The sequence below is a fragment of the Mustela nivalis genome (assembly GCF_964662115.1).
Source record: "Mustela nivalis genome assembly, chromosome: 8".
In the NCBI taxonomy this organism is placed as follows: Eukaryota; Metazoa; Chordata; class Mammalia; order Carnivora; family Mustelidae; genus Mustela; species Mustela nivalis.
This window is the reverse complement of record NC_139027.1, coordinates 80,270,150-80,284,815: the sequence shown is the minus strand read 5'-3', so window position 1 is coordinate 80,284,815 and position 14,666 is coordinate 80,270,150. Positions and strand designations below refer to the sequence as shown.

The following is a 14,666-nucleotide window of genomic DNA, read 5'->3' as shown; positions in this document are numbered from 1 at the left end:
TGGAGGCACTGTTTCCCACTCAGCAATGGCAGCACTACCTCCAGCAGCATCAGTGAAAAGTGTGGACCAGGGACTTCATCCCAGGCATATTATATTAGCAGATTCTGATCAGTGGGTAATACCCCCTTACCCTTTGTTTCCCTTTCCCTTCTAATTATTTTATAACCAGTCCCTGCTTTAAATCCTTATTTTATTGAAATACCTAAGACAATGGTATCCAATAGAACTTTCTACAGTGATGGAAATATTTTTTATCTGAGATGTCCTATACAGTAGTAGCCACTGAGTACTTGAAATATGGCTCATGTGCCTGAGGAACTGAATTTTTAAATTTTATTTAACTAAAATGTTTAATTTAAATAAGCACATCCAACTAGTGGCTACTGGATTAGACAGCACAGTTTCAATTAAACATGCTGTGTTATTATTACAATGAAGAAGTAGAGGAATGGGAAGGTTCCCTTTTTAAGTGATAGGTCTTATACAAAAATGTATGAGAGAGAGAGAGGATCTGTAAATAAAAAATGAGAGTCCTGGGTGCCTGGGTGGCTCAGTGGGTTAAGCCGCTGCCTTCGGCTCAGGTCATGATCCCAGGGTCCTGGGATCGAGCCCCGCATCGGGCTCTCTGCTCAGCAGGGAGCCTGCTTCCCTCTCTCTCTCTCTGCCTGCCTCTCTGTCTACTTGTAATCTCTGTCTGTCAAATAAACAGATAAAATCTTAAAAAAAAAAAAAAATGAGGGTCCTAACAAACACTTTAAAACCCCCATGGCTGTCTTAGGTTACATTTCCTGTCACGCACTTAGCTCAGGGTCCAGCACAGCCCAGGGTGCTGCCTATCACAGGCTGGAACCAAAACCCATGTTAGAAAGACCTATGAAAGGGACAGCAGTTGACACCTGACCCAGACAAAACCTGAATCAGGCTCAGAGGGTTGAGAGGGTTGAGCCTGACTTCAATTTGGGTCATGATCTCAAAGAGTCCTGGGATCAAGCCCCACATCAGGCTCTCTGCTCAGCAGGGAGCCTGTTTCCCCTCTCTCTCTCTCTCTGCCTGCCTCTCTACCTACTTGCAATCTCTGTCAAATAAATAAACAAAATCTTAGAGAAAAAAAAGAAGAAGGAGAAGGAAGCCCATTGAAGAAGGGAAATATATGGTTGTTAGTGTAAGCATTTATGCCAAGGAACATTATGAGATCTCTGGTGGGTGAGGGGAGGAATTGAGGAAAAGGCAATTAACTATTAAACTATTTTGAATGATATATGTATTTATTGTGTAAGATGAACATGAAGATAACCTAGCTGTTTCCCCCTGTGTCAGTCATCTCAGACAAGGCTTTTAAATCAATAGAAATTCATACTCACTGTGAAAATCTACAACAAGCTATGTTCACTGCTTTGCAATTCCATTTTACCAGAAAAATTACTTAACTGTCTCTTATTCATTTGTTGTAGCATTTGTGCAGATTCAATAAGGAAATTTCTTTAGTTGCTTTTGTGTAGGAAGAAAACTCTTTGAACTAACCACATCAAAATTTGAAACTTTTCTCAATATTCTTAAAGCAGATTTCCAGGCTACTCAAAATAAAGCTATTTTAAGGGATTAAAATAATTTTTTCTCACTTTCAAACCAAGAATTTGTCACTTCTGATTTCTCTTTAATGAGTGAAATTAAGGTAGTCAGAACAAGGATGTTCACCTCTCTTTTCTGACTACTGGATTGAGCACCCAAAGGCCTGCTGGAGGTATGGCAGGGCCTTGAACTAGATGTTGAAACTTACTGCATCAAGTCTACTCTGCATTGCAATGGACTGCAGCAGAGTTCTATGGAATGGTGGCATCTGAGCCAAGGTCAAAGAGTTTGTGAACCGAAGGACACTCATACTAGGGAAGCATCCAGGGATCCGGAGGAAGTGGAGAAGTGTCCTCCCTGAGCCAAATGCACCAATGACTGCTGCAGATTTTTCTGTGATGTCCCTGGTCAATGTCATTGGAGTGCCCAATGACATGGAGCAAGTGTGGTCAAACAGAATAGACAGACATAACCAAACTCACTGGGGCCATTCTCTTTCAAATTCTTAGTTCTTTCGTAGAAAACAAAATCTGGAAATGTAGGAGAAAGAGAGCAAGCATTAAATGCTGTCTTTCATCTTTGTATATCAAATCACATAATCAATAGCTAAGTAATTAGAAAATTTCTATGTTCTTTCATTTAAGAACATAATGAATATTTATTGAGCTCAACATTTATCAAGCTTCTACCAACCATGTGCTATACCCAGTGGCCAATGCTAAAAATCCAAAGATGAATAAAACGCAATCCCTACTTTCAAGGCACTCACTATCAAATAGGCAGTCATGTAAATGAATAAGTTTAATCAAGTGTTAGGAATGTTACATCAAAATACTGGTATTTTTGTAATGTAATGTAATTAGTAATTTAGTAATTAGTAAATACAGTAATGTAATTAGTTATTTTCATCTATTAGTTCAGAGTTTATAAAAACTAAAATCTGATTCATCAAAATCATTAAATATTGAGATCTACTTAGAGTTTGGGGTTACAAAGCCACTTGAAAGATGGCTTTCAGCCTTCCCACTTATTTAAAGCTTTAGAACTTTCTCACCTTTTAAAACTTTTCTGAGTTTTCTCGTTACTGAGACAGATTATCCTTACATCCTCCAGGCCACTTCTGAGTTCAGGAAGGAACTGTTTGGGAAGGAAGGGGTTGTAGGAGGGGGCTAGGAGATTAGATGGGAGGAACAGGAAAGAAAAGTCTCAGGCCCAGGGGTGCACCTGCCTCTGAATCCAACCACCTTTTCTCATCAGAGTTATGTTGCCCTTCTTCCTCACCCTCTTTATCTTCTAAGGCCATTCTGTTCTCTTTAGCAGGGCTTCCCCAGCTTTAAATTGTATGTAAACCATTTGGGGATCATGTTAAAAGGCATATTTGATTCAGCAGGTCAGAGCTAGAGCCTGAAACTGCATTTCCAACCAGCTCCCAGGTGAGACGTGCTGCTGGCCTCCAGACCACACTTTGAGTGGCAAGGTCAGTACTTCTCAACCTTGGTTGCCCATTAGAATCTGGAAAGGTTGAACATATGCAATGGCTACCATCTATCAGGGATTCTTTTAATTGGTTTGGGTGGGGATGGAGAAGGGGGGTAGTGATGGAGCCTGGAAGTTTTAAAACTTCCTGGTGGGGAGGGAGGTCAATATGCAGCCACAGTTGGGAGCCACTGTCTCTGAGCCCACCATCTTCTATAGCATATCAAGATTCTCTTACCCAACATGCTACTTGGAAGGACTCACACCAGAAGGCACAGGAACCTACTTCTGGGACTCAGACCTTCTTTCAGATAGATTAGCAACTGAGGAACAAAGTATAAAGGAAAATATACTACTGTTATATGAAATAAAATCCAAGGTATTATTATTTTGGTGTGATTGTAGTCACTCATGAATGACTGAACAATTGCTTGTGCATATCTGGGTGTTTGGTATGATGGAAAGCAGGCAGAACTAGAAGACAAGAGACCTTTCCAACTTTCTGGATTCAAGCTGCTTCTACTGGTAAAAATTATGTGATAATTTAAGGACTTTATGAGCCTCAGAAGGCTGTGTGTGTCTGGGTCATTGACCATGGTCTGATATAGAATGTGTAACCATTCTTCAATTTTGTATGGAATTTGACTTTTAAAGCTTTTTCAATAAATAGTAAATATAAAATTATATACCATCACAGCAGCCATGCAAAATAGGTATTTTCATTTTATTGGGTTACTGGTCAATGTCTCATAGTTGAGAACAAAAGATGGGGAGTGGGAAGAAATATAACACCAAGGTCTTCTGAAACTAAATCCAGGACTATTCTAACCATGCGATTCTGTCACTGAAGTTCCCTGTGAAATTTGTTATTGGCTCAAATTTATACAAGAGCATGGCAGGACTTGTCTGGACTCTTTCTTTCTTTCCTTTTCTTTGAATCTAGAATCCATTTTATAATAATGAACACAAGCCCCTTTGCTGTGTCAAATGATTCTCAAAGCCCTGCAAGTGCTTAATAGTCCATTATCAAGCCCTGGGAATTGAGTGCAAAGACTTTGTTAAAATATCAAGATGAATCATGGTAGGATAGACGGAAGGAAGGCAGAGAATCAGAGATTGTTACTCTAAGTCAGTCTCAAAATATAGTTCAGCTCTTACCATACTGAACTCATCCCCAGCACTGATCCCTTGTTAACCCGCTTCTTTAGACTCCCAAGAAGACTTCCGCACAGCAAGGATGTCATGCTAGGTTCTGACAGCTCCCCTGGCAGTGAGGTTTTCAGTGCAAGGAGAAGGGGAGTGGGACCTTTTTTGGTGTCTAGAGATTGGTGTTTGAAGCCCAGACAAAGGCCAGGGGGAAATAAACTCCTCTTGGTTTAAAGAACTGATCAGTTGGGGCCAGACACCTCCGTTGGACTTTGTAAGCTGTGGCTTACCTGCCTTTGCGTTTTATGAACTATCTAGATACCTGCGGACACTGTGCACAGGCATGTATGCCCTTGTGCTACTCTGAGCAGGGAATTAGAGAATCCTATATGGTCATCATTTGGTTGCCAAGGAAACAAAAGTTCCTGGGACCCTGGAAATAGCCAGAATCAAATCCTCGTGCTTGAGGAGTCTCTGGAACTTAAGAGGTGCCCAGGCTTCTGCTGGGGTGAAGAGACCAGTAGGAACAGAAGTTGAGCCAGCTCTTGGGAAGCTGTTCAGAAAGTCTGCTCACCATAGAGGGGCTGTTGTGGGTGCCAGAGAACACTGGCAGGAAAAGCATGAGAGGACACCGGCTGCTAGCTGTTAGGCAAAGAGGAGTTGCCCTTCCCCCATTGTCATTTCCAAACCCCAATGTCAGAGTAGTTAGGTGAGGAAAGGTGCTATCCCAGAATCAGTTCACCTTCTCCCCTTTCCCAAGGCTCCTCCTCATGCCTGCACTTTGAAAAGAAAGGTATTGTAGGCTGCACTGTGTTCCCACCTCCAGGCTTCATATGTTGAAGTCCTAATCCCCAGTACCTCAGAATGTGACTGTATTTAGGCATAGGGTCTTTTGAAAGGCAGTTAAGTTTAAATAAAGTCATTAGAGTGAGCCCTAATACTCTAAGACTGTGATCCTTATAAGATGAGGAGATTAGGACACAGACACACACCAAAGGAAAACCATGTGAATAAACAGGGAGAAAATGGCCACCTACAAACCAGTGGGAGCAGCCCCAGAAGAAACCAATCTTGCCAGCCGTTTGAGCTCAGACTTCCAGCCTCCACAATCATGGGAAGGCAGATTTCTGTTGTTGAAGCTGTTCAGCTTGTGGTGCTTTATTACAGCAGCTGGAACAAACTCATACAGAGGGTGTGAGATCCAAATTAGAGGGGCAAAAGTTTAACCAGGCTGGATTTGAATAGTTTGAGTTTTTTCAACTCCCCCCTACTGTGTTTGGACTGCTCACTCCCAATTTCAGGTCTGACTTCTCTTGTGAACTGAAGCAAACGCTGCTTTCTTTAAGACTGGTGCAGAAACTGGGTCTGTGCTCTCTGCTAGTCCCCCTGTGAGAGGACCCAAATGTTTACCCTGAGCTGGTGCAGGTGTTGGAGATGCAAGGCCAGAGGACCAGCAGAACAATGTCTAGAGTTCTTGGATGGTTCCCTGTTTTTTCTCTTGACCGCTTTGAGGGCTGACTCTGGCCAATAAGGGACATGCGTCTTTGGGCCAGCGGTCTGCAGGTAGGTGAGGATCAGCTGTCATCAGCTCACACTACTGCATAACAGAGAAAGGACTCTGTGCCTTGTAATAAACTACCCACATCACCTTGCAAGCACCAGTGCCCCAGATAGATTACACTTTGAATATTATCTTGTTAGTGACTGACTTTATCCTTGACTTTATTGGTGCTAGTGACTATGAATATGTGATGGCCTTTGCAGAGATGATCATTTTGTGGAAAAACCATAGGAGGTTTTTGTTTCTTTTTTTTTTTTTTTTTAGTTTTTATTGAAAGTATATATTTTTTGAAAGTGTGTTTTTATTGAAGTATAGTTGACACAGTATTAAATTAGTTTCAGGTGTACAATATAGTGATTTGACAAATCTATTCACTATGCTAGAGAAAACCAGTTTTTTGCTGCATAATCAAATCGTGTGTGTGTGTGTGTGCGTGTGTGTGTAACCTGCGTACTGTTCTCTGAGCTTCCTAGATCTATCATTAACTTGGAAAATTCCTGATCTCCTTTTTCCCTTTGTTTCACTTTGGATAGTTTCTCCCACTATGTCTTTAGCTTTACTCATCTTTTATTCTGCAACACCGATCTCTTATTAACCTCATCCAGTGTATTTTTCTTCTTAGGTGTTGTAGTTTTTATCCCCCGAAATTTGACCTTGGTCTTTTTATCCCTTCTAGGTCACTCCATTTCTCTACATATGATGCTCAATCTCTCCTCTTTCTTTGTAGTCTATCCCCATTTATTAGTCCTTCACCAGCATAGTACTTGGAGGAAGGGGCACTAAACATACATGTTCAAAATTTCATGTTTACCAAAAGCCCCTTCAGACCTTTTGATTTTGAATTAGGAGGCAACCGACTGATTAGCTGATTTCTCAGCCAACATGAAAACACAGTGTTGGTTGTCGCTGTTGTTACAAAAGTGACTGAACAAGTAACTAAGTCAGGACTAGCCTCCTGTTTCAAATCTTGCTACTTCTACAATAAAACCACTTGGTCTTTAGTCACTTTATAAAGTCATCACTTTAAGTGATGCAGTGCTCTAGTCTTGGAGAAGTGTCATAGTCCAAAAAACAGAGTCAGTATACCAAAAAGGAAATCTAAAATGATTTTGGCCTTTTTCGTCTTGCCCTGTGGACCACAGGGAGACTTAAAAAAAAAAAAAAAAAAAACATTTTCTTTTCTTTTTTTTAAGATTTTATTTATTTGACAGAGAGAGAGGGAGAGATCGCAAGTAGGCAGAGAGGCAGGCAGAGACACAGGGGGAAGCAGACTCCCTGCTGAGCAGAGAGCCTGATGCAGGGCTCCATCCCAGAACCCTGAGATCATGACCTGAGCCAAAGGCAGAGGCTTAACCCACTGAGCCACCCATCAACTGCTATACTTTTGTAGATGCACCCATAACTCTCTTTTCAAAGTGGCACGGAAAACAGCCCACCCAGCCTCACTTTTAGATTTTTTGTCTTTTTCATCCTCATTTCCTTCCAATTTTGCATATCAAAAACATAGGGAATAAGCTGAGCAAGGCAGGACCCTCCTAAGGCTGGTTAGCTAAGGAGTCTCTTTGTAATAACAACTCTTTGTGGTTAATGGCTAGGTGGAAGAAGGGGGAATCTGAACATGATTACGTTTTCCCCAGCCACATAAATATTCGCAGTGGGGTGAGTTTACTTCCTCTAATTCCGGTCCTTTGGAACATCCTTTCAGTCTCTTCGTCATGATCTTTCTTCCAAGGCCTTCATGTTTTCATATTTGCACCCCGCCCCAAATAAAATCCCTTTTACTAAGTTGTATGTGAAGGATAAGGCTAATTATCTTCCAGGGGCATTTACATTTTTCGGAGCAAAGCTTTAATCCAAGGTCCCCTCTGCCCACAGCAAGCCTAGGAATGGGGCTGAGATATCATCCATCTCTAGAAGAAATCAGACCAGAGAAATATCTATCCAGCAAGAGACATCTGGAGAACTCTGCCTGAGGGACCCCAGGGATACATAAACTGGAATTAGAAAATCATGTTAAAGGAATAATGGCTGAACTCCTTGTGCTTCTTCTCCAGAGAAATAAAGCTCCTGAACTCAAAAGAGCATGACATAACTTGGAAAGGGCTGCTCAGCATTATGCTTGGAGAGACAGCTTCTGCAAGATGCTCAATGACTGGTCAAATTCACGTATCATTTATTTTCATCTTCCTCCCATCCTACAGCCTTAGAGAAGTCATTTTATTCTCTAAAATGAATGAGGGATGAAGATTCATTTTGTCTTAATGTTACAGAGAACCTGGGTAAAAATCTCCTAGGAATTAAAATAAAGCAAGCTATTTCTTGCCGAAGACACCATAGGGAATTAGATGCAGCTACAGGTAAAATAAAAGTTCAGAGCTCAAAACTTAAAGACACAAGAGTGAGCTGGAGGCAGAGCCATTTCACAAGTCAACTAAAAGGAGTTACATGCTTTAGATACTTAGGGATACAGTCCTAATTTAGGAACAAGCTGCTTCCCTTATTTAAGATTGAGTATCTGCCAAGTATCATTCTAGGTGTTTTATAAGTATCTTTAAACTATCAAAGCTGTTGTACAAAAGCAGGTGATCTTATCCTTCCTTTGCCTATAAAGAAACTGTCAAATGACACCTGTAGGTCAGACCATGGCTAAGCAGATTTGTGTTTCCAGTCCCATGTTTTCTGAGGTTAAAACATGGGTTCCATTGTCCCATGTCATTAATCCCGCTTAATGAAATCACTATCTGAAAGAGATATCTATACCCTCATATTCATTGCAGCATTATTCAAAATAGCCAAGACATGGAAACAAACTAAGTGTCCATCAACAAATGAATGGCAAAAGGAAATGTGATATATACAATGGAATATTATACAGCCATAGAAATAGTCCTGCCATTTGCAACAATGTAGATGGACCTTGAGGGCATTACGCTAAGTGAAATAAGTCTGCCGAGGAAAAAGAAATCCTGTATGATCTCACTTATATGTGGGATCTAGAAGCAGGGTAGAATGGTGGTTGCCAGGGACTGAGGGGTGGGGGAAATAGGGAGACATTGGTCAAAGGGCAATAACTTTTAACTATAAGATGAATAAGTTCCAGGGACCACATGTATTGCACTGTGACTATAGTTAACAATATGGTGCTGTATATTTTAAAGTTGCTAGGATAGTATTGTTTTAATGTTCTTACCATAAGGACAACAAAGTAGCAATTCTCTCAGGTTATTGTTGCATGTACTAAATCATCACATTGAATACCTTAAGCTTACACAGTGTTATATTTCAATTATATCTCAATCAATCAGGGAAAACATACAACAAAAAATATGGGCCCTTGTCCTTCTACCATCCTACCTTTCCTTTGGTACCTAAATGTGCTAGGGTCCAGAAATAGTTAATTTAATTCGTGTTTAGCAGAAAGGATTTCTCATCAGTTCTAACACTACTTAAAATTATAGATTACAGGATTTGGAACCATGATCAGCTAAGTTTTATTTTTGTATTTGCAACACATATACTCAGATCTACATTGTGTCTGGCAATTTCTCAGGATTGTGGAAGAATTGTGAATCTATTAGCATCAAAGAAAAGGAATATAACACCTGTAGGTCAACACCTGTTGCTTTTATGAAGCAACTTGACCTTTCTGTGGAAGAGTTGTTTCTTCTTAAGAACACTGGAGAAAACACAGGGCTAGTGCTTACCATTTAACATCTGAAAGAAAAAATAAATGTATTAACTCTGCCCTGACTACTACAGTGGGCATATTTCATTGCCTCGCATTTCCTGAAGTTAAGGAAGCATTTTTTAGGCTGCCAGGACTTATTTTATTAATGGAGGCACCTTGTTTTAACTCAAGCTTATGGCTCTGAAAAATGATACTGTTGTTCCTAACTGCTGAAATGAGACCTTCTCCCCAGTGTTAACCACAGAAGTAGTCTGAACTCTCTCTGAGGCTGCATTAATCTGTGAGATGAGGAGGGAAAAAAATCCATCATGGGACCTGAGAAAACTGCAAGATCACTGGGGACACTGCGATTATTTCTTGATAGTTAAGACCCAGGAAATAGATAGGGGCAACAGAAGATAATGCAATGCTTGTGGTCCATCTCTCTACTTCCAGCCTTTCCTTAAAAATGTGTAAGTGTGCAGGAGCTGTAAATGACTTACTAAAACTGAACGGGTCTGTATGCACTCTGTTTTATTTTTCAGCTCCACAGTGGGCTCATTTTTGACCCTTCTATCAGGAATCTTTTCCTCAGCTCCCATAGTCCTGGATGCTCACCTTCACCTTTGCTTGGCCATCCCCTATCCAACTGGTCCACTCTTCCAGAAGCTTCTGCTCAAGTTGAGACTGTGTTTCCCTCTATTTGAGTGCACATCTTATCTCTGCATCATTGCAATATAGTGTGCATCTGTCTCCCACACTGCAATGGGAATTAATTTGGGACAAGTCTGAGCTTCTGTTCGTTCCTCAAACACAAAGCATAGAGCTTGGCATGGAATAGGTGTTCAGTAAATATTTTGAATAAATGACTAAATATGTGAGTAAGTCTACTCCAAAGCTAGACATCAAAGCTCTTTCAAAAATGTCAATCAAGAAGGAATCAACATGGTTTTATTTCTGGGTGGGAAACTGCCTGACCTGCAGGACAGGGTCAGGAGCAATCTAAAGTTCTGAAGATATGTCTTCTCAGGAACTGAGTCCCCAGGAAACAGTTAGGGTCCAGTGCTCCAACTGTTCTTCCAGGAAAAACTGAGACGGAGTAAGTGCACATAAAATTATCTAAGGAGGGGTGCTTGGGTGGCTCAGTGTGTTAAAGCCTCCGCCTTCAGCTCAGGTCATTGTCCCAAGGGTCCTGGGATCGAGCCCTGCATCAGGCTCTCTGCTCAGCACGGAGCCTGCTTTCCCCTCTTTCTCTCTCTGCCTGCCTCTCTGCCTACTTGTGATCTCTGTCTGTCAAGTAAATAAATAAAATCTTTTAAAAAATTACCCAAGGAGTTTCAACTGGGGCAAGAATAACTTAATTGATTTAGAATAAATAAACGCTGATCTTGCCCTTAAAGCCTTTCTAGTTTCCTTCCCCAGCAGTTTGTTCACCTTGTTTCACTGTTCATCACAGGCAGATTGACCTGCAGTCTGTCTTCTGCTGCTCTGCAGCAGACATCATGTCCCCTTGCACATCCCAGCCCCAGCTCTTTTAGGTACACAGAACTCAGGGGAAAATGAGTATAGGGCACCAGAGATGACTGGGAGTGGTAGCTGGAGATTCATGTTGTCCAATGACTTTGACCCCAAGTGTGCAAGTTGTCCCAACAGGCCAATAATTGACACTGTGTCTATCACTCAGAAAGATATTAAAAATCAGAGTAGGTCATCCTACCATGGTCAAAAACCTTAATAATAGTAATGCTTAATGCTGGGTACTCCCCTTCAAAGAAACATCATGGAAATAAAGTGAATCCAAAAAAGGGAAACAAGCTGACATATAAGTATGTTGTCAAGCCACATTTCCAAAGCATATTCCAGAATGCACTGATCCTTTGAGATGCTGTTTTAAAAAAAATCCCAAGTCAAATACTTCTGGAACCCTGTAGACCATATTCTTTTTCTGACTATTCATAATGTATATCAGTCTGTCAAAGGTGCAAAGCTCTTCTTTAATAAAAGAAACCACTCTTGTTCTATGCAGTACTTGCCAAATTGATTTAGCGATGGAATCTTGGTTTCACATAAAAATCTTAGGATCCCAAAAGTTACACTTTAAGAAATGATGCACCACAGAGACTAGGCTTTTGACACTGTAGTAATGACTGCAAATATACCTCATGGTTAAAATCATGGACTATAGGGCAGGTATATCTGGGTTCATGTCAGATTCTGCTGCTCAGGAATGAATAAATTTAGAGGGCCCAGCATGGTTCTAGTACATAGTTGACACAAATAAATGATAGCAGCATTCATTAAAACTGTATGATGTTAAACCAAATGTTTATGTATCACGATGAAAGAAATAGGGAGAATCTAGGTGTGTTCATCAAATCCACATCAAATCCTCATCCTGAGCTTGGAGAGACAAGGTTTTGGATAATCAACAAGCAAGTTAGAGATCTCTAGACGCTCTCCACTGTAGGCTTGTGGGATGGAGGATATAGAAGTTTCAGTAAATGTGGTGTCTACTCTGGGAGACTTACTGGGGGAGAAACAGTGAGTGATAAATGATGACACAAAAAGGCTGATATATTTCTTAGAGTGGAAGCTTGCATTGGGGTTTAAAACAGAAAAAATGTCAATGGACTGGAGCTTAGTTTTCAGAGACAGGGAAGGTGCAGAAGTTCAAAAAAAGAGGCCATCCAAGGGAGAAGTGTAAGTGGAATGGTTTAAAGTGGGGGTGAGCTCAGTGAGTGGGAGTGCAGGGCAGAGGGCATGGAAGGGAGTGGGAGTCAGGTGTGGGATTAGGACCAATGATGGGGAGCTTTGAAGGGGCAGGCAGAACTGAGATGTAAGGAATTGAAAACAGAGGCATTGAAGTTTTTTGAGGAGGTAAGTGCTGTTACTGAAACAAGTCTTAAGGCAGATGAGGCAGGGAGTTTGGACTACAGGTTAAAATAGAGTAAAACAACTGCTAATGAACTAGTGAGCGTGACAATCCTAAGAGATGGCTAAGGCACAAAATAACTTCTAAAGGTTTTGATTATTAAAATGTTAATGTCAGGTTAAAATGTCAGGTCCATAGGGGGTTGTTTCAGAAATCAGTCCCTTGGATTCACACCTTTAGCATCCCCCATCTGAACACAGAATGGCAAACGCTAAGTGTGTGTTCAAGATGATTATTTTGACCTCCATCTTCTTAACTTCTGTATCTGCCTTTCTCTTAATTGGTTTAGAACTTTTGAGGGAAATAGAGAAAAGTTTACGTTGACCTATGCTCCCTCAACAGGAAGTATCATGCTCTTAACTGTTTTACAGGCCTGGGTCTGCAGCGTCAGTGAAAGCCCACTGTGGTCTCCAGTCTTGGGGATTTTCCTCATGATGATGTCCCAAGGACAGAGAGGAGGGGTGTCACATTGAAAGGCCCTACAGACCTTACATTTCACAACTTCAGGCTGGAAATCGCCACTACCTCATGCCTCAGCCACTTCTATAATATACTATAATGGCTTTCCTAAGTATTAGGATCATGGAGGAAGGAAAGGAATTTGGTAGATGCAAGTAACTAGCACCCATCACATTCTGCTATATAGAGGAAAGAGGGTTGTGAAATAAAGTTTCCAGATAAAAATATAGGATGCTTACTTAAATTTGAATTTCAGATAAATATTTTTTTGGAATAAGAATGTCTCCAATATTGCATGTGATATACTTATCCTAAAAATTATTCATTGAAATTAAAATTTAACTGGGTGTCCTGTATTTTACCTGGCAATCCTGGTGTGGAACCAAAAGTTGTGATTCTCAGAGCCAAACTTACCACTCACCTAGATGTATGGACTTGAACAAAGAGGCACCTTCTTAAAGCTTGTTTTTGCAAGGAACATAAAGACGTAAAGCCAACTTGCAGGTTCAAAGTTTTGTAAATGCATTTGTTGTTGTGCTTTTGTCATTTGACCCTTCTACTTTGCAAGCTTCGTGAGAAAGGCCATGCGTTATTCAGTTCTGATTCCTCAAAGCTCCCCAGAAGGGCCTTGACCTGTGGAAGGAAATGTCATGTGTTTAGCAAGACAATAACAACATTATTCTCACCTGCAGTCTATCACCTGTTGGATTCTCACCGCAGATGCTCTAAAGACTCAGTCTATCTGGCAAAGCGAGACAGGAGTGTCTGTCCCCAGGTAGCAAGACATTGGAAGTCATGCTTCCACAAACCCAGGGAGAAGCTGGAGGGTAGACTGTAGAAAGAGATGGAGATGTAGCTACAGGTTTCAGACAGGGAGATCATGCAGAATTGTCTTTTTTTTTTTTTTTTCATGTGTCAGTACTTTTAATGTTGTGTACATCAAGTTATAGTAAAAAGATGACTATAAACAACATGCAGCCCCTCTATTTTCATGAACAGCACAACACATTACAATAAACCGAGTTTATATTCCACCATCAAGTGTGGTTCTCCCATTAGTTCACTTTGTGACGGGTCATTAAGAATATCTTCAAATCCAATAGTCTCATCATTACCTCTCAAAATATCCAGTGAAAGGTTTGAGCTTGGAAGAAATGGAAGACGCTGAACCTGCTGCACTGCCTTGAATTCCATTTGCAATTTTAGTGGAGCAAACAGACCCTGGATGTTTCTTAGTGTAGAAAATTTCATTTTATCTTGGTTGAGCTGAAAATTTTTTTCTGATAATTCAAGAGGATGACTGGGCAAAAGTTCATTTTTCACACAAGGTAGGCCTTTTCGAAGAAGATCATGACTTTCAAAAGGTCCACTTGCTGAAAGTTCAGTAACCGGAATACTGTCCTTTAACTGAGATCCAAGTCCTCTGGCATTCATCTTCACTTGCTCTGTGAACAGCCTCTCAGCCCCGTTACCGTCAGTCGACCCCCCAGAATTGTCTTTTATACCAGCATTTCTCACACTTAAATGGTCATGAGACTCACTTAGGGATCCTGTTAAATTGCAGACTCTGATTGCAGAGCCAATCTCCACTCCTTCAGGAGAGAAGGATCTCACACAAAGTGACTATGGCAACCAGTGTGGGCTATTCACTGCAGGATCTCACGAAATGAATGATGGCATTATTCACAGGGTCAAAACCAGTGGTTCTCAGGAATGACTGAATATTGAAGTCACATCAGAGCATGGAAAATCCACCCATGCTCAGGCTCATCCCCAACCAGTTTACTCAACCTCTGGGAGCAGGACCCACATGTCCTTTTTGTGTTTCTGTTTTTATATCCACCGCCCCCCCTTTG

At 41.0% G+C, this 14,666-nt stretch overlaps 1 pseudogene across 1 annotated transcript; it reads right to left on the bottom strand.

The window, feature by feature from the left end:
• Window positions 1–13,703: 13,703 nt before the first annotated feature.
• On the bottom strand, window positions 13,704–14,301 carry LOC309871371 (proteasome maturation protein pseudogene; annotated as a pseudogene). Its single transcript has one exon. The product of its transcript is annotated as a proteasome maturation protein pseudogene (transcript).
• Window positions 14,302–14,666: the final 365 nt, after the last annotated feature.